The sequence below is a fragment of the Patagioenas fasciata genome, chromosome 11 (assembly GCF_037038585.1).
Source record: "Patagioenas fasciata isolate bPatFas1 chromosome 11, bPatFas1.hap1, whole genome shotgun sequence".
Taxonomy (NCBI): domain Eukaryota; kingdom Metazoa; phylum Chordata; class Aves; order Columbiformes; family Columbidae; genus Patagioenas; species Patagioenas fasciata.
This window is the reverse complement of record NC_092530.1, coordinates 8,888,747-8,906,320: the sequence shown is the minus strand read 5'-3', so window position 1 is coordinate 8,906,320 and position 17,574 is coordinate 8,888,747. Positions and strand designations below refer to the sequence as shown.

At 46.6% G+C, this 17,574-nt stretch overlaps 1 long non-coding RNA gene across 1 annotated transcript in view; it reads left to right on the top strand.

The window, feature by feature from the left end:
• The window catches only part of LOC139828835 (uncharacterized), a 65,736-nt gene extending 53,284 nt beyond the window's left edge, over positions 1 to 12,452 (top strand). The window contains exon 5 of the long non-coding RNA XR_011740837.1: positions 706 to 12,452. This is a non-coding gene — a long non-coding RNA (uncharacterized lncRNA). The remainder of the gene's footprint in view (positions 1 to 705) is intronic.
• Positions 12,453 to 17,574: the final 5,122 nt, after the last annotated feature.

Genomic DNA, 17,574 nt, shown 5'->3' with positions numbered 1-17,574 from the left:
TTTAATAGAGAGTGGCAGATTTGTGGTGTGTGTCAGGGCGCTGAGGTTTTTCACAGCATTTGTTTTTTTAATGCAGTAGTGTTCACCCCAAACATTCCCAGACCAGCTGGTTCACTGTTTACTCCAAAAACCATGATATTGCCTTAAAAATAACCAAAAAAAGAGTGAGATCTTCACTTCAGGGACCGACCAGGGCTGCTCTTTGCAGGCATTGCCACCTGGTTTTATATAATACAACTTTGTACAGCACTTCTCCATCTTTCGACCCTCAAATTCAGCTGTCCCCAGGCCCAGCTCGCTGTGATAAATCCTGCTAGCTCGTAGGTGACCGCTCAGGCAGCTTGGGTACCTCTTGGCCTTTCTGTTTGTTTTTCAGAGGTCAGTATGGTTTTCCTCAGCAGCTGTGTGGCGCCAGTCTTCAGGCAAGGTTCAACCTTTCAGTGTTGGTCAGAACACCGCCGTTTTATTTTTTCTCCTCCCCGTGAAGTGGTTGAATCTGGGTTATGGCAGGAGAACCAGTCTGCACCACCAAATGGAATCGCTGTTCATTTTTTCTCCTTTGCCATGCAGACTTTCAGTACTCATATAAGTGATTGAAAACTTGTCCCCTTTTGCTTTGGGTTGCTTTCTTGTGTGTGACTTTTCTTGCAATCCATGTGTTCCCTGCTTTCGGCATAAACTGTATGGCACACTTCTCCTTTCAAGGTTCAGAAGCTTTTTGGGATCGCTAGGAAGGATTGAGGCTCCAGACCTTCTCCCACCCTCATCCTTACTGCAGTTAGACATTGCAGCTGGGACGAGTCACCCCACGGTGGTCTGCAGGAAACCTCTTGTGCGTCTTTCTTGCAACAGAAGTGCACAGAGATGGCCGTCAGGTGTGACCCTGCCACCTTATTTACCCCAAATCAAAAGATGACGAGCACCTGCTGGTGAACATTGGCTGTGCAAATCCAGCACCTGTGCAGGGGCTTTGTTTGCAGCTGGGCAGGTCTCTCCAGTTCCATGTGCTTGGAGGTCTATCCGAGACAACACATCCGGTTGCTTTCAGTACCAACCACTTCTGGGAAACACTTTGCCGTTTCTCTGGCTTGAGACGCTGGTGACCACAGGGAAAAAAATGTCCTTTCAACCACATCTGTGAGTATTTACTCTGCTGAAAGAAAGTGAATTCTTTGTAATGCATTAACCTTTGTCTTAATAATATGCATCACTTTAGTTGTCACTGTTTCTTGGAAAACAATGCTATTTTATTACAAAATTAATCTAGGATCTTTGGGTTTTGCAACTGAGTGTTTTTGCTTGCATTATGTTCCACTTACTTTCTCTAGGAGATGCGTTACTCTTTTTTTTATATTTTCTTAGTACTTAAGAGTGAAAAAACTCAAGATCTTTCTTCAGAGAAGTTATGCTAGAAATACTTTTGTGATCCTTGTTGTTCGCTAACTTATGCCTGACACGCGCTGTGAGTAATTGAGGAAATTCTTCTGCACCGATAGCAGTAAATATTGGTGTCTGTTCTCTTCCATGGAAAATTATTTCTGTGCTTGTTCCAGAAACTGAAATGACTCGTGTTTCTTTGAAAGGAATTATCTTAAATTGTTGAGATATATTTCCATCGCTGTTGTTGTCGGGATCACATTGAGGACAGGATGTGTTGGTTTTGCTTTTGTTTGTTTGGTTGGCTTTTTTTAATTTAAAAATACAGGATTGTTTGCGTTCAACGTGCCATAAAAATTGTGTAAACTGTTCCGCAGTGCATTTGGGTGCGAGTAAGATGGTTTGGGGAGGCTAAACAGACTTGAGCAAATCGAGTTTGTAGCCACTTGTAATCCTTCTCCCAGTCATTCCCAGTTCAGTGCTTTCCTTTGACTCACAGGTACAGCAGTGGCGAATACTGCAGCGGCAGAGTCTGGGAGAATGGGAGAATAAGCAGATAATCTGCCTGGAAACAACAGTCCAGGCTTGTTGGTGTTATCACTAGGGTAGTGACAGAAGAAACAGAAAAACGTGGGGCAAGCACAGCATTTTGAAAGGGTAAAAGACTTGGTTTGCAATGGCCTCACCAGATCTTCAACTGATTGTTGTCAGGTTGGACCTTTGAAGCTTGTCTGGTCTGTCCTGCTGTTCAGAGCAGGACCAGCTGTAGCCGTGGGTTGCTCTGGAACATGAGCCCCCTGTGTGCCTTGGTCTCCACTGCTGATTTGAGTAGAGGCAGGCTGTGGGAAATTGTGACTGTCGATAGACATAGAATCATTTTGGTTGGAAGAGACCCTCAAGATCATAGAGTCCAACATGTTGAAGTTGACTTATATTGACTTATGTTTTTTGCTTTCATAGACAGTGCTCTGACTTGGATTCTTTAAGGAAATGTTTCATATGGATCGATGTTTTAAAATGATGAAATTAAGACATCTGCTGTTGTTGTGGCTGGTGTTAGTCTAAAATTTCAAGGCTGTGCCTTTGTATTTTGCATTTCACTTACTGTGGTCAATAAAAACAGAGGATTGTTATGTTCTAGTTTAACTTCTTCCCATCTGTATTTTCTGCCTGACTCCCTCAATGGCTCAATGCAAAGTCTGAGGCCACAAACTTTTCCCACCTACCTCCATGAGACAGTACAACTGATTTTAGTGCTGCCACCAAAAGTATGTACGTTGTTAGTGAACTCTGATGTGCTGCAGTGCTCTTTTAAATTAAAGTTTAGCACCAGCCTTTAGCCAAACTTTAAGTATGAACATCCTGTATAAGGAGAATTCTCTGTATGGCAGTTCACCTCTAGAAAGGCAGAGTAAATGAAAGACCTGAAAATTCCCATTAGGGAGGTATTTGGCTTGCTGAAGGTTGGGTGCTGGGTGGACAGGGTGAGCCCTGCAGCAGGGAGAGAGGGGTGTCTATAGCTCTTTATTTGGGTGCCTGTCCGGGGTATAACCTTACGCTCCCCACCTCTGCTGACTGCAAAGCATGGAAACACGTTTCTTCAGACATGATGTGAGCCTTGGCTTGTCCCTGATGGAGCTATGAGGATGCATGGGAGCTCTCCATTGCAGGAGAGGATTGAAAGCCAGGTCTCTAAGAAGAAAGCAGTGGGAGCAAAACCCTGTTCCTGCTGTGGAGAGCAGCACAGGGGCAGCACGGGTGCTGTGCCCGGACCTGCACGTGCTCTAAGTGCTGGAGGAGGCTTTCCCTGCTGGCTGCGTGGCTTCCTCCCGCCACAGTCCGTACGAACTCCTTGGTGCTTCACAGCAAGGATGGTCCACGGTCCTAAAGAAAACCCCGCAAGCTAAAACCGTCAGAGTCTGGAGAGCACAGCGAGCGCAGCTTGTTGGAGTCGAGAGCCACGTCCTATAAATGTTAAAGGGCACATGGCAGGAGATGCTTAACAGATGCAAAAGGTCACCACTGCCCAAGCTTTCAGTAAAACAAAGGCCAACTATTTTTAACTTAATTTCAAGTGGGAAGCCTAAAGCCATGAGCTGGCCTGATTGCAGAAGGCCTAGGCTTCTGTGATAATCAGAGCTGTATGCATAATGTAAGCCCATGACTGCATATGCCACATCTGTTCTGACCTCTGCTAATGCTGTGATGCCCGCAGTTGCAGTTGGGGCCCAACCTTGTGAATTCCTGCAAGCTCTGCCTTAAAAATCTGTTCCTGTCTTGGAGAGTTGCTGTAAGAGACAGCAAGATCGCGAACCAAAGGTGGGGGGTGACAGAGCGAGACATAAATAATTTGCATTATTTAGCAGTGTGCCCATCTTCAGCTGTCTGCTGCACAAGAGTGAAAAGGCAAGAGACTGATTGCAAGGCAAATGGGACAGATGCCATAGGATGCGTAACAAAGGGATCTTGTGCTCTGCTCAGAAAATCCAGGGCTACTTTGATGTGTCCTCTACAGGACATAAAGCTTTGACTCCAATGCTATTTTCAAAAACCAATATATGTCTCTTCTTTTTAAGACAGATCTGCAGAGATCATGTTAATGTACCTGTTCGCAAGAGTATAAGCATTGACAGGAGAAAGTCCACATCTCTGTTTTGGATGGCTTTATTCACCCTGGTATTATAGCCAAGAGAAGCCAAGTTCTGGTCCCAGATGACTTCCTAATATTTCTCAGTGCTGCTGTATAAAGTGGGACTGCAGATGCAGGTCTCTGCTCATACTTGTTTCTGATATTGAATAAAAGCTACTGTGGCTTCTCGGTGAACATTAAGAATTCAGCAGGATCTGAACATCATCTTGGGTGGGCAAGCAGCACCACAGTTCCTGGAAGCTGAGCTTGTCATCTCTCTATTGTGACAAACTGTCTCAAGAAGAAAACAAATGCAAGTTTGGACCAGCCTTATTCCTCCTGAAATAGTATTTGCAGCAGGGCTTTTCTCGAATTTATGGAGGACATATGGGATATTTTTCTGATTTCTTCAGGCCAGGCCTGATGCTCAGCAAGGCACACTTTTTCCATAGCAGTGATGGGAATCAGGAAGACCTTTTCTTAAGAATAAGCTCAGAAGGCATCTAAGCAGAGGAGCCATTTGTTTCATTGAGAGCAGCTGAGAGCTCGGGACAGAGCGTGGCTCTGGTCCTGGAGTGCCCGAGCGCATCGTTTCCCTGGGGCTCACAGCTCACCAGCGAAGCCGATCTGTGCTGCTGGGTGGCTGCCGAGCATGCCACGAGGTCACTGCCCACAGCAGCGATGCAGGTGAGACTGGAAAGGCTTTTGTATCCAAATTAATGCAACGCAGCCTGGGCCTATGCTTGGCTGTCTTTCTGCCAGCTCTGGTAGAAGCAGTCATTGCTCTGACAGCAGTTTGTTGTCACAGCTCTGTAAGAGGTCTGTTATAGGTCTGTAATTCTTCAGAGCCACCGGTGCCATTTTCATCTTACTTGTAGAGCCCCTCAGTCCCCCATCTATCCCAGGTGCTCTGGAGGTCAAAGAGCAGGTATTGCTTACGCTTGCCTAGAAATTCCCACTGAAAAAGGTGATGCTTTGGGAATCTCAGCACAGCACCAGCTGTTTGGGGATTCCAAACAGCATCACAGTTGGGCTGTTGCCCTCATTTTTCCATCAAGGCACAGAGATGTTACGTGGTTTGTTAGTCATGATAGAGCTCTCGGCATAGGAGCATCCTGGTCTAACTGCAGTGGGAGGCTTAGAGCTGCAGTGGGATGTTCCTGGTAAGACCCTCTAACAAATTGCTGAGAACAAGATCCAGTCAATAATCAGCTTTAATCATTTCCCAGGCTGAATTCTGCACTTGTTTTATGTGTGTGTGCACACATGGACACACGCAAACTTGATCCATTTGACGTTGTGCTTGTGGTTGTAGTGAAGACTCCACACTTTCCATCTTCAATACAGATTAAATATTTTTTCACTTTCTCTTCAATGTTCTGCGGTGAGGGTGAAAGTAACATTTCTCACCTCAACTTCAAGGCAAACAACGAAACCCCTCAGGGTCCATATCGCAGTGGGTGTAGCTCAGCCTAGCTGCACCAATGGCACTGGAGCTGCAAGGGTGATGGGGCTTTTGCTGTTTCCACCAAGCCCACAAGAAGTGACAGATCAAATACTTCCTCCTCCAGGTTTGCAAGAACCTATATATGGCTGTACCCTTGTGTGGAGCCTCTCCTGGATTTCCCTCTGTCCATCATACAACACCCCATTAGGTGTTTGTACCTAGCAAACAGCTTCGCAAACCAAAACCCAGTTGCATTTCCATACTGTCCTGCAGTGCACCCTCACTGGGCACTTTCCACGGTTGGCCATTACAATTAATAATAATTAAAAACAGTGCAGAGCAGCAAGAGGATAAATGTCTATCGCAGTTAGTTTCAAAACTATTGCAGATTGCACGCTCCAAATCACAGAAGGGAGTTGACGCCACGGGTGAGGAGCAATGGTTAAAAAAGCCCTGGCTGCTTCCCAGAGAGCCGAAGCACTAATTAGGGCCATGGACAGTCAGCTAATTCAGACCTTAATGAGCCCCAAGGGACTACACGATAACAAAAGCTCAGATGGGCGCACCAGTGCGCAGCCTTGAAGCGGTGCCGGTTTATTAATAAGAACCTTGACAATAGATGTAGAATTGTACATGCAACTGGGAGGAAACTGGAAAAGGAGCGTGTGGAACCTGGGCGGCGGGGGCAGGTCCAGCCTTCTCTAGTGGCAGATTTCGCCCATTAAAAGCCAGATGCACACCAGCAAGATTTGAGGTGTCTGTAGTGAAAAAGCCCAGAGAACTGTGAAATTGGGTTGTTAGTCCTTGGGTTGCAAAGGGGAATTAAACCTGTCCAAAGGCGAGAGCAAAGCCTTCCTCTTCTCCTGAGGACTTTGTAATGGATCTTAAATTTCTTCTCTAGGTGGCTACTTTTGGGTTTTATTTTGGAAAAAAGCCACAGTTCTTTTCTTATCCGTCATTTTCTTGGAAAACATCTTTTGTATGGGCATAGCCAGGATTTTGTGTGTGCACACGCAGGCCTGTTGTCTGCCCTTGTCCCCATATCACCTGTGTGGAACCGTGGCTGACATCTAACATGGACGCTTCTGTGCCTCTGGGATATAAACCAGATGTAAGGCAAAGAAAAGAAACACAAAAAAGCCTCACAGCTGTCCTTGTAACCTGCTCCGAGAGCCCCGTGTACTTCATCATCTTTTATCTGATGTGCTAGGACCCTTTATGGTCAGGGATGTTGCCCATGCCAGCAGAGCCTTCCTCTCTGAGATTTTTTGCTCTTTTGAAGCATAATTAAATTATTTGGAATGTAAACAGTGATGTTTCCTTTGTGGGGGTATCCTGGCAAACATGGGGCCAAGCGCACTGCCCAGCCAGCCTGCTCAGCCAAAGCAAACACTCATACTCCTGCTGGCTGCCAGGGCCATGGAGCCCCAGGCCCTGCCAGAGGTGTTTGCCCATGAGCATCGCTGCTGTCCTGCCGGTGTTCGGAGCCATTCCTACCCCAGCCCTCCTTCTGGGCAGTGAAGGGCAAGATCTGGCCTTGATTCACACATATCCATGAGGGTTTGTGCCTGTCTGGCTGTAGCACCAATTATCTCTGCATTTAGCCTACCGAGAAGTTAGGGGTAATTGATGCAATTTTGCTTCAGAGCTCATTCTTACTGAATTTAATTTAAATTTCATTAACTGTTTCTCACATTTTTAATACTTTTCTGTCTCCATAGTAAGCTAAAATGCTAGTTGTGGAGCATAATGTTTTCAAATTGTGTAATGGAAAGGAGGAAATCTCTGTACGCACAACGGGTTCTCCTCACCTAAGGAGCATTAGGTCTCATCCAAGTTCCTTTTTCTCCCATTGGTCCTATTTTTAGATACATTATATGTATATCACAATCCTCCTGAGGTGGCTACAATTAATTCTGTAAATAAAAATGGCATTACTTGCAGACTCTTTCAAACCTGGTCTTGCTGGGAGCCCCTTCCCTGATGTGTGACTTGCTCTGTCCATCTCTTGCTGAGTCCATCTTGTTTGTCATTAATCCTTTCAAAATACTGTATACAATTTTATTTAAATTTTCTATTGCTCATTTCAAATTAGGCCTTTGCTAAACCTTTGAATATCAAGCCCTGGCAAAAGAGAGCGAGGAGTTAGGTGTTACCTCACCTGGAAAGGTCATTCTGGCCAATGGTAAGAAAGGTTAATTTTATTTCCCTACCTTGCTCCTTACCCTTGTTTACGCAGCTCAGGAACAGCTCCCTGCTTTGTAAGGCAGGATCGCACCCTTCCTCTCATTGCCGAAGTGTTTCCTGAGAAAGTACAACCTGTCTCCTCCATCTGCCGCTGCGATCAAAATAGCTGGGGGGGAGCTCTCCTCCCCATTCCCCACGTGAGCAGCCTTACCCAAAAACCCAACTGCGTGTGGCACCCGTGAACCGGCCCTGTGCACGGGGGCTCCGGGACCCCAAAGCTGCCGGGGGCTGATCACCTGTTGGGGCACATGGTTGGAGAGAGCTGGAGTCAGGGTGGGCCGTGTGTGACGTGCGATGCTGCAGGAGGAGCCCAGGCAGCTCCCAGAGCTGATGGACACCCACAGAATCACAGGCTGGTTGGCGTTGAAGGCACCTCTGGAGATCATCAATCCAACCCCCTGATAGAGCAGCTTCACCAGAGCAGATCACACAGGGTCACATCCAGGCGGGTTTGAATGTCTGCAGAGAAGGAGACTCCACAGCGTCTCTGGGCAGCCTGGGCCAGGCTCTGGCACTCTCACCGGGAAGAAGTTTCTCCTCATGTTCAGATGGATCCTCCTGTGCTTCAATCTGTGCCCATTGCCCTTCATCCTGTCGTTGGGCACCACTGAAAGGAGTCTGGTCCATCCTCTTGACACCCACCTTGGAGATACTTATAAATAAGGTCCCCTCTCAGCTTCTCTTCTCCACGCTGAACAGACCCAGCTCTCCCAGCCTTTCCTCATCAGAAAGGTGCTCCAAATCCTTCATCTTCATAGCCCAAATGCTTGGAGATGACGTCCAGAATGAGTTGAAGAACACAGCACTTGGCATGGTCCTGCTGTGACGACGGCTGCTCAACAGGTTTCCCCCATCTGTATGACAGCCTTCCTATCTTTTGCAGCCTCACTGGATGATATCTTTATTTTATCTGTATTTTCCTATTTATATTTAAGTTCTGCCCTTTGCGTCACGTCAGCATTAACAGCTTGCACCCCGTAAGTGCCCCAGCCAGGCAAATGCATTGGTTGCTGCTGCCCTCTCCTCCTGTCCTCTTCCCGTGCTGCGAAGGGTTACATGTATACAGTCCTAAGATGACATTTGGCCCTTTGAAGGTAACCATGGGGCTGATGTGGCCCTGGTGAAAATGAGTTTGGCACCCTGCTCTAGTGTTTAATGGAGGGGCAGTTTTTTCCAATGCTCCAGCTTTTCGTACCTCTGCAAGTGGAAATGTCTGCAGCATGGACAGGAATCAAGTGCTTATTTTTGACCTACTGAACTTAGTACCACAAAATAAGGGGATACGTTGCAAATTGTGACTTCTTAATCATTATTTCTGGCGTGAAATCCTGAAGATCTTTTTGCTGATATTTTTGCTATATGGAACTTGGAAATTTCATTTTGCAATCTAAGATCCTAAGAAGAACATGAAACAGTTCAGGGTTGGTAAGAATTCAGGGGCCTGCAAGACAAATGCAGGTGTTTTCCTTGTCATGTAACAAGTCTGTCCCATTTGCAGAGCTTTTGCTTTAGGAGTATTTGTAGATCAGATAGGTGCTTGCTCACTAACCCGTTTGCTACAATAATGTAAGGGTGTTTGGTTTTCTTATTTTGAGTGACACCTGCTATGTCATGAGGATTTTTCCATCGGATTCCTCAGTGGCAGTTCTTCTGAGTCGTCTCTTTGGAAGTAGTTATTAGAAGTCTCCCCCGTTCCCAGCTTTCATTTAAAAGAAGGGGAATAAAACTAGAAGAGTCTTAATCAGAGAAGAAGAAATTAAACCCCACTGAACGCCACTTTCAGCCCCCTTTTCCCCACAGTCACCCACACATCTTTCTGCTGTTCTTCCTACTTCTCCTAGCAGCCCCTGGCTCCTTCTGAGCTTGGCACTGGGCAGAATTGAGGACGTGAGGGTAATGCCTGGATGGAGAAGGGAATTCAGACCCTTTTACACCTGTGCGTGCTCTGGTCCTTGACTCTGGGCTGGACAAAGCTGTTGTGTTACTGCTGTAAGAGCAGCAGGGGCTGATTGTGGACGTCTCTGCATCTGCTGGGCCATTGAATCTTAGAAGTCTCTTAAAGCCAAAGGCAGAATGATACTTCTGTCTGTATGATAGATGCGATGTATGATGTGTCCACTGAAATGAAAACAATATTATGTGGTGAAATTGCTCTGGATTCTCTGCATCTTACTTCCAGCTGAAATAAAACGGGTGAGTCTGATCAGAGTATCTAGGTGGAAACAACTGTCTAAGCATTGAAATAGTTTGTTTATTTATTTAAAATCATAAATATGAGAAGATGGGGGGGCGACACACACACAAACTCCAGACCCACATGTCTGTAAGAATCATGAAGCTTCTGTTTAAGTCTGGTTTCCTGGCACCACTGCTCACCCCTACATGGAGGGGAGGCTGTGGAGTCAAATGGAAAGCGAAGGGAAGGAGGATTCACCAGATATTTGGTAGCTTTGTCATTAGAAATCTGAGTAGGTGGAAGAGCTCGGTCAGGACTCAGAATTCCCCAGCCCTCCCTGTGCTTAGCTCCCTTCTCCCCTTTCACCTCTGACTTAATGTAGAATTCATTCCTATGACAATGATACATTCAGCACCTGATATTTTGCCTCTCCTCCCAAGTCAGTCCTCATTCCTCCCCTCCTGCTCCTCAGCTGTATCTTCAGCAGTGTCCCCGTTCCTACATTTGGGGCAATAACAGGGCCCAGAAGGGCTTTGGTATGTTGGTTCCCATCTGGAACCCCTTCTCCCTGGGCCTTGCCAAGTTTCTCATACGTGCATTGAATAAGCCCCACTTTGTACTTTCCCTCCTCACCGCTCTTTGGCCATTTCCTGGGATAACAACATAAGAAAAATAATTGGCAATAACCATGAAAACCTTTGCCCTCCAATTCAACTGTTTGGCTTTATCAAGGAGAAGAAATGTGAAATGGTAATACTCTTTAATTCATTAATGTGTTAATTGATTTCACAGAATTTGTTTGCAGCCACTTAAAGCAGTTTCTCTTCTTTTTTTGAACTGCAAGTACAAGGCAGAAATACGGAAGACAAGGCTGCCACTTGCACAAATAAATGAAAATACTGATATAAGTTGCCTGAAAGCAAAAATCAAATTATTTCCTGTTGTGTTGAATTTGGTATGCGTCAAAACCATAAACTTTCTGCATTTGCAGTGATGAAGAAAAGGGCAATTTTTACCCCCTTAATAACAAACACCTAAGGGGCAATCCGAACAGAACAAGGAGCAACACAACTTGGAGATTTCCACTCCCCCCAAAAAAAGCAAACCAAAACAACCCTCATCAATCTATCGTCATAGATGGGTGCTCGGGAGAGACTTGGGGCTTGTTATACGAAGTGTCTCCTTTCAAAAACACTTCCAATGGTATTTATTTTTGTATTGATTTCAAGAAGCTCTGGCTACAACACGGGTCCTCTTTTGGCATGAATGCTTCCCTTGAATATTTTCCAGGTGTCTTTTTGAACGCAGATGTATAGTTGAGAAATCAAACCGGCAGCGCGGCAGACAGAGGGAATGGCTTCAAAGCTTAACCCGTTGTAGTGGTTTGGCATGGCTGTCTCAGCAGCTTTGCCTGGACATCTGAAGCCAAAGATGCCATTGCTCTCAGGAGAGAAGAACCCTTCTTCCCCTGCTTTCTCTCTAAAAGTTGAACCCACATCCAGAAGATAAGAATAACAGTTCTAGAGACAGGGGGAAAAAGTGTAGATTGCTCCATTTAGAAGGAGGGGAAAGAAAACCAAACCAAACCAAAAACACACCAACAAAACACAACCTGCAAAAAACAACAGAGGTTTTTTCTCCCATTTTATTTTAAGTGGAGATGGTCTTTAATAAAAAAGGGTTCGTTTTCCTGGATGCTGCCCCCCACACGTGTGTCCTCCCAGGTATTTTTGGCTGGACAGCTGTCAGCTAAGCTGGCCAGTTTGGGTCACGTCCATGTAAAGCTTGGATTTTGGAAAGCAGTTGGAGGCTGAAACGGGGCTGCATCCAGGGTGTTAAGGGTCTTTCTAACTGAGCACAATGGAAATAGCAACCACAGACCAAGGCTGTTTCTTCCTGTCGCTTTTCAATATGTTGTTGTTCTGCGCTGTCAGAGAACAACCTGCTTTGATGAAGATGGAAGGATCGTGAAGTGCTGACACTTGTGGTTATTGCTACTGTGGACCTCCAGCTGTTTGGGGTTTAGGAAGAGTTCAGGCATCTGAAAATGTATTAGCTTAACATTTGGCAAGATGAGGATTTGGAGGAGAGAGTATTAAAAACTTGCTTTTCATTAACACAAGTAATTAAATCATTTAGCTAGCTAGCACTTGCAGTACGGAGAGCATGCAGCCATGTGCTATTTTGAGGTTTCGCTTGCTTTCCTGCCAAGTTCTAGGCTCCAGACCAGCTTTATCTTTGTGTGGGAACTAAGGACTTTTGGACAACGTCAGGCATCACCCACTGGATCTGCTAATTTGTGGCTGGATTGTGCAACTCTTGCCCAGCCAATGTGGCTAATTTTAGATGTGCCTTGCAGGGTGAGTGTGGGATGGCTTTGCTTAAGCGTGGGCTGGAGGAACAGCCCTGAGCATGAGGATCAATTGTATAAGAATTTATTACAATTGCAAGTAAAGCTCATGTGATGTAGCCCTTTCTTTTCATTCTGAGTTGTTAATATGAATTTTGCTGTAGTCAAGGGTTTCCTGAGAATGTTATTTATAATACACTCAGTTCCTAAAACCCTTTTATTTCTCGGTAGCAGAGCTGCATCCCTTCTGTGGTTTCATCACACAGTCTAGGAAAAGGGGATTTTGGCTGTTGGTTCATCTCTTTGCCATTATCCTTATCACATCTTTGTTGGATGTAGACTCTATTTTCCTTTAATAAACTTATTTTTAGCTCTATGAAGTACACTTGAGATACCATCCTTCCCAGGCAGCCCCGCTGCTGCCTAAGCAACCGTATTCTTTGTGGAACATTTAATGTAGGGTGGTTTGTTTTCCCAATATGTAGTAAAGCTGCCCTCAAATACGTGTGGTGATTGGACTGGAGTTTTATTTCCCAAGAAAGGCTGAAATCCTGCGAGTCAACAGTAAAACCCTGGCTGACTCTAGTGAAGTGAGGATGAAGGGTTAGTAGCCGGTACATAACCTTGATACAACTGGGAATATTGCATCCAGAAAGAACAAAACCCTGCCCCAGCTTTTCGCTCAGCAGCTGCAGAAGCCCAGGCACTTGCTCCCTGCTCACTCTTTGGCTCTGAGCGAGGCTGGGCTGGCCAGAGACGAGTGGATCTGGCTCTCCGTATCCCCGGTGTGGCTTACGGGGGCTCACAGGGGCTTGTGCTGGGGGGGATTTGGCTAGCAACCTGAAGAAAGAGGGAAATCTGCAATGGAATCTGAGGCGGCTTAGTACTGAGATGATTTGTGCGGAAGAGTCGAAAAATTGGAAGCAGAGTTTATAATATGGACAAAAGTGCCGAGTTTAGATCCCAATGTTTGTCTGATCAGTTCAGAGGAAAATTCCCCGTAGACTTCAGTGCTCTTTGAGGGAGGCTCTTCCCGTGCTGCTGCCGGCTTCGGTTCGGTTCATCTTCAGCGTGGCTTTGCCTGGCGAGGATAAAACTCCAGCACCCTTTCCAAGGGCGGTGTGAGTGCCCTCATGGTTATGGCCAGCAAGGCATGCTGTTTAATGCACGGTGTTTCTCTCTACCGTAGGATCCTAGAGTGTTGTCACAGAGACTTTGCTTGGGAGAATGCCGTGCCAAGGGAAGTTCGAGTTGCACCAGGGAAGGTCCAGATTGGATATTAGGAAACATTTCTTCCAAAAAAGGGTTGTCAGGCATTGGAACAGGCTGTCTGGGACAGTGGTGGAGTAACCACCCCTGGAGGGGTTTGAAAGACGTGTAGATGAGGTTCTTAGGGACATGGGTTAGTGTTAGCTTTAGGTTATGGTTGGATGCTACAGTCCTGAGGGTCTCTTCCAACCAAAATGATTCTATGATTCTAAATGTGGGGGAAACCACTGCTGCAGCCCAGGGAATGAGGAGAGATGGGCCAGGGATTTGATCTTAAAGGTCTTTTCCGACATAATGGTTCTATGATTTGTGTCTGGCTGGTTCTCAGCAGCTCATGTGAGGATTGCTCAGTCTCATCCCTTCCATTAAAACCATTATTATAAGGGTGTTACCATTTGCCATCTAGTTTGAGATACAGTGCTGTCATTTTGTTGTCATAGCTCCTAACTGATCGCTCCGTGCTGTTCACACGTAGCACCAGAGTTCAGCTTTTATTCCTATGATCAGAAGCTTTCAAAAAGCTTTCACAAAGTGCCACGTACATCAGCAGCTCAGTACCACCATGTCCATTGCTCCTGGATGTGGTGCCTTTTCCCACCATCGGCAATAGCACTTTTAACCTCTGTGCCTGGCTCACTGCTAATTTACAGCGCCCATAAAACATCTGTGCCTGCCTGGGACTGCTTAATGGAAACTCGGCTACAATCAGAGCCGGAGAAAATGCTCCCGAGGAAAAGAGATAGGAGCCTCTCTACCACAGCAAGAGACAATTTTCCAGGGGGGAGCTTTGCAGATGTTTATGGAAACCTGCCCCAGGTCTGGAAGGACGTGCACAGACAAATGCTTGAGAACTGGATGCAGGGAGGCTCCGTGGTCCAGTTGGAAGTGGAGAACGACAGTGATTAACGCAGGGTAGGAGGTGTCAGCTACGGGGAGTGGGCTGGAAGGGGGTTTGGGAGTGGAAGCCAAGAGCCCTGCAAAACACAGGGCCCCTTATCTCCCCGCTAGAGGAGGTGAAATGAGGAGGCTGTGCGGTGATACGGTGCACGCTGGCAAGGAAACAAAAGCAATGGAAATCACAAAGAGAAACTATTAAAACCAACAAAAGCTGAGAAGGGGCCGCTGCGCTCCTGCTTGGCCATTGCTCCCGAGACATTTCAGAGATGTCCTATCTAGCTGGGATCCAGGCTCCGTCAGACTAATTTTGAATTTTAAAGAGCTCTAAGTATGCCATTTACCGCCCTCTCAATTGCATTTGAATCAAACCACGGAACCCAAACAACTAAAATTAGGGGTGTCCTTTAAGTTAGGGGTGTCCTTAAACCCGGCTTCAGGTGCAAAGCTAATGGCTTGGACTCGAGCAGTGGGGTCAGGTGAGGAGAGGCTGCAGCGTGTGCCCTGTGCAGTGTCAGGACACCCCTCGTGTCTCGGTGTGCTGGTTTCTCTCATTGCTAAAATGAATGGGGAGCGGGGTGTGTGTGCACAGCACCTGAGCACAGTGCTTGCCCAGGCTGTGCTCTGCTTCCAGGCACCATTACGCGAAGAACAAGAAATAATGTCACTGGAAGAAATGCTGCTGTTTAAATGACTCGCTCGTGGCTTTGTTTCAGCCGTTACAACATTGCAGAACTAATGGCCAGGCACTAACGTTACAGCAATGTCCTTGTCACAAATGAATGCGTGCACTGAGTTTTATTTCTATAATGTCATCGGACTGGCAGATAATGAGAAGAGTTTTTGCTTGTAAATTGCAGCACACGTTGAAAATCACAAGTAGAAAACAGAGGGGGTTGTGAATCAATCACCTCGCTGATCAAGGATTTACAGCTCTGCACTGGTCAGAGCAGGGAAGCATAAGGCAATGACAGAAATCTGCGTTTTCTGAACAAGCTGTACTAGCGAGATGTGTCTGGGAAGGGAGAAAGCAATGAATTAAATACAAAAGGAAATTTTTAAAGAAGGCAAAGAGGAAAGGAAAGAGAGGAAGGAAAATGAGGGAGAGGGAGGAAAAGAAAGGATGAAAAAGAAATAAAGAAAAGAAGAAGGGAAGGAATACATCAGTTTGTAAGTGTAAAGCTACCCAGAGGATGGGAGCAGTGCTGGGTGGGTGGTGGCTGCGGTCAGGGCTGGCTTTGGTTTGGGTGGGCACAGGGCAGGTTGGCCAGTCCCTTATGGCCTTTGCCATCAGAAAAGGGACACGATGTGGGGCTTGGCTGGGTGTGCTTAGGCACTGCTCAGGGTGACGGGCAAGGGGGAGCAGGTGGGTGGGAAGTAAAACAGTAAAGCAGGTGGAGAACACAGCTTGTGGCATCTCCCAGGTGAGCTGGCTGGCCATGGGGACACCATGGCTGGGGACATGCTGTGTTGGGCAACAATTAGGCCCAGTTTAGAGTCCATCTCCAGGACCATCTGGCTAGAAACGCTTTTGCTTCTTCAGCGAGGGCTGGTGGTGTCACACGTGTCCAGGGCGGCAGCCGGGTGCCCTGGGAACACCCAGCGTGGTGGCAGGAGCAGGTGTCCGCGGGCACGGAGAGGCTTTTGCTGTGATCTCTGCACCAGACTCGCTTTGATCATTGTACAAGCCCTCAGTCTTTCTGTTCCTTCAAATACTGCTGAAATTTCTTACGTGGCCATGCTTGAAATGACATCCCCTAATACACCACCTTCTTCCCACCACCTTAGTCTTCCAGTCTAATCATTCACTACCTTCAGTGCTGAATTCTCTTCTCAGGAGCTAAGTAATAACAGTGCTTCTTCAAGAGCAGCTTTTAAGTCAAGATGAACAATTTTGGAAAAAATAAACCAATATATTTTACTTAGACAAGCGTTACCATGTCATTAATGTGCCTTCATTTGCTGAGTCTTTTTACAGTCCACTTAGCCTGCAATCTGCCTGCTGTTTGCTCCGAGCGCTCTGCTGGACCGGACAGGGACAGTAACTGCTTCACTGGCTTCTTTTTTAAATGCTTATTTCACTTGAAGGGGCTCCGCTGCAATGTTTGGATAGAAACGCTGCAGAGACACGGTTATTTATTTAAACCATCTGTTTCCATTGGCACAAAGATAGCCCCATCACAATATATCTGTTGGTCTTCCGACTCTTTGCACACCTGGCAGTGGCTGTACGTGTCAGCACATCCAAGGGAGCGGATCCTGCTGTTGCAGGCAGTTTGTGCTCAGTTGGTGCAGGTGTAAATAATGCCCATCACTGACGGCACTGCCCTTTTTCTGCTGCCCTCTCCAAATTTCTCATCTTCCAGTCTGGGAATAGCACAGGACTTCAAACCGGGCGGGGGTGGGATTCAAACTGACATTTCTACAGCAGTTTACACCAGCCTTTCTCTTCCAGCAAAAGCTTGTTTGTGTTGGGTGCAGGATAAATATGGCTTTTAACCTTCTACGTGACTGGGTATTACTAACGTGCCTTTTCATGAAACGCCAAAAGAACTACAGAGCCAGGGCAAAAACCAGTGCTGAGCGGTCTCCACATCGCTCTCTCCCAGGGTTGTTATCATCTCTGGCTTTTTGGGGAGCTGTTATTCCCTAACTGCAAAACATCCCCATTAGCTCCTGACCCTGCTTCCAGTCTCTCTGGGGGTGTGAAGGAACCCTGTAAGGGTGGACATGGGCTCTGGTGGGTGCTGACTCTTGGGTATGTGCTCTGATTTCTTTGTCACCTCTTTTCCCCCCGGGAGACAAGTTGAACCCAGTCCCCAGTGCCTCAAGTTCCCAGTGTGTTTTCCCATGTGTTGGTGAACCAGTGGTGCAAGAAGTGGATGGGAAGACCCAACCGCCTGTTTCCCTTTGCCAGGTAAGTGTTGTAATGACCCACTCCAGCATACAACCACGTTGTATCACACACAACAACCAACTTGCTTCTCCCTGTCCAGAGATGTCATTAATTGGAACCCTTGGGTAGCGCTAAATTACGTGTGAAGCTGAAACCACTCATCTGTAATCAGGCAACAAAATCAAACTTGTTTAATGGTACATCCAGACAGTAAAAATAAGGCCAGTGGAACTGGGCTAGCAACACTGACAACAACAGCGTGACACATCCTTGAGCAATCCGGCTGCGT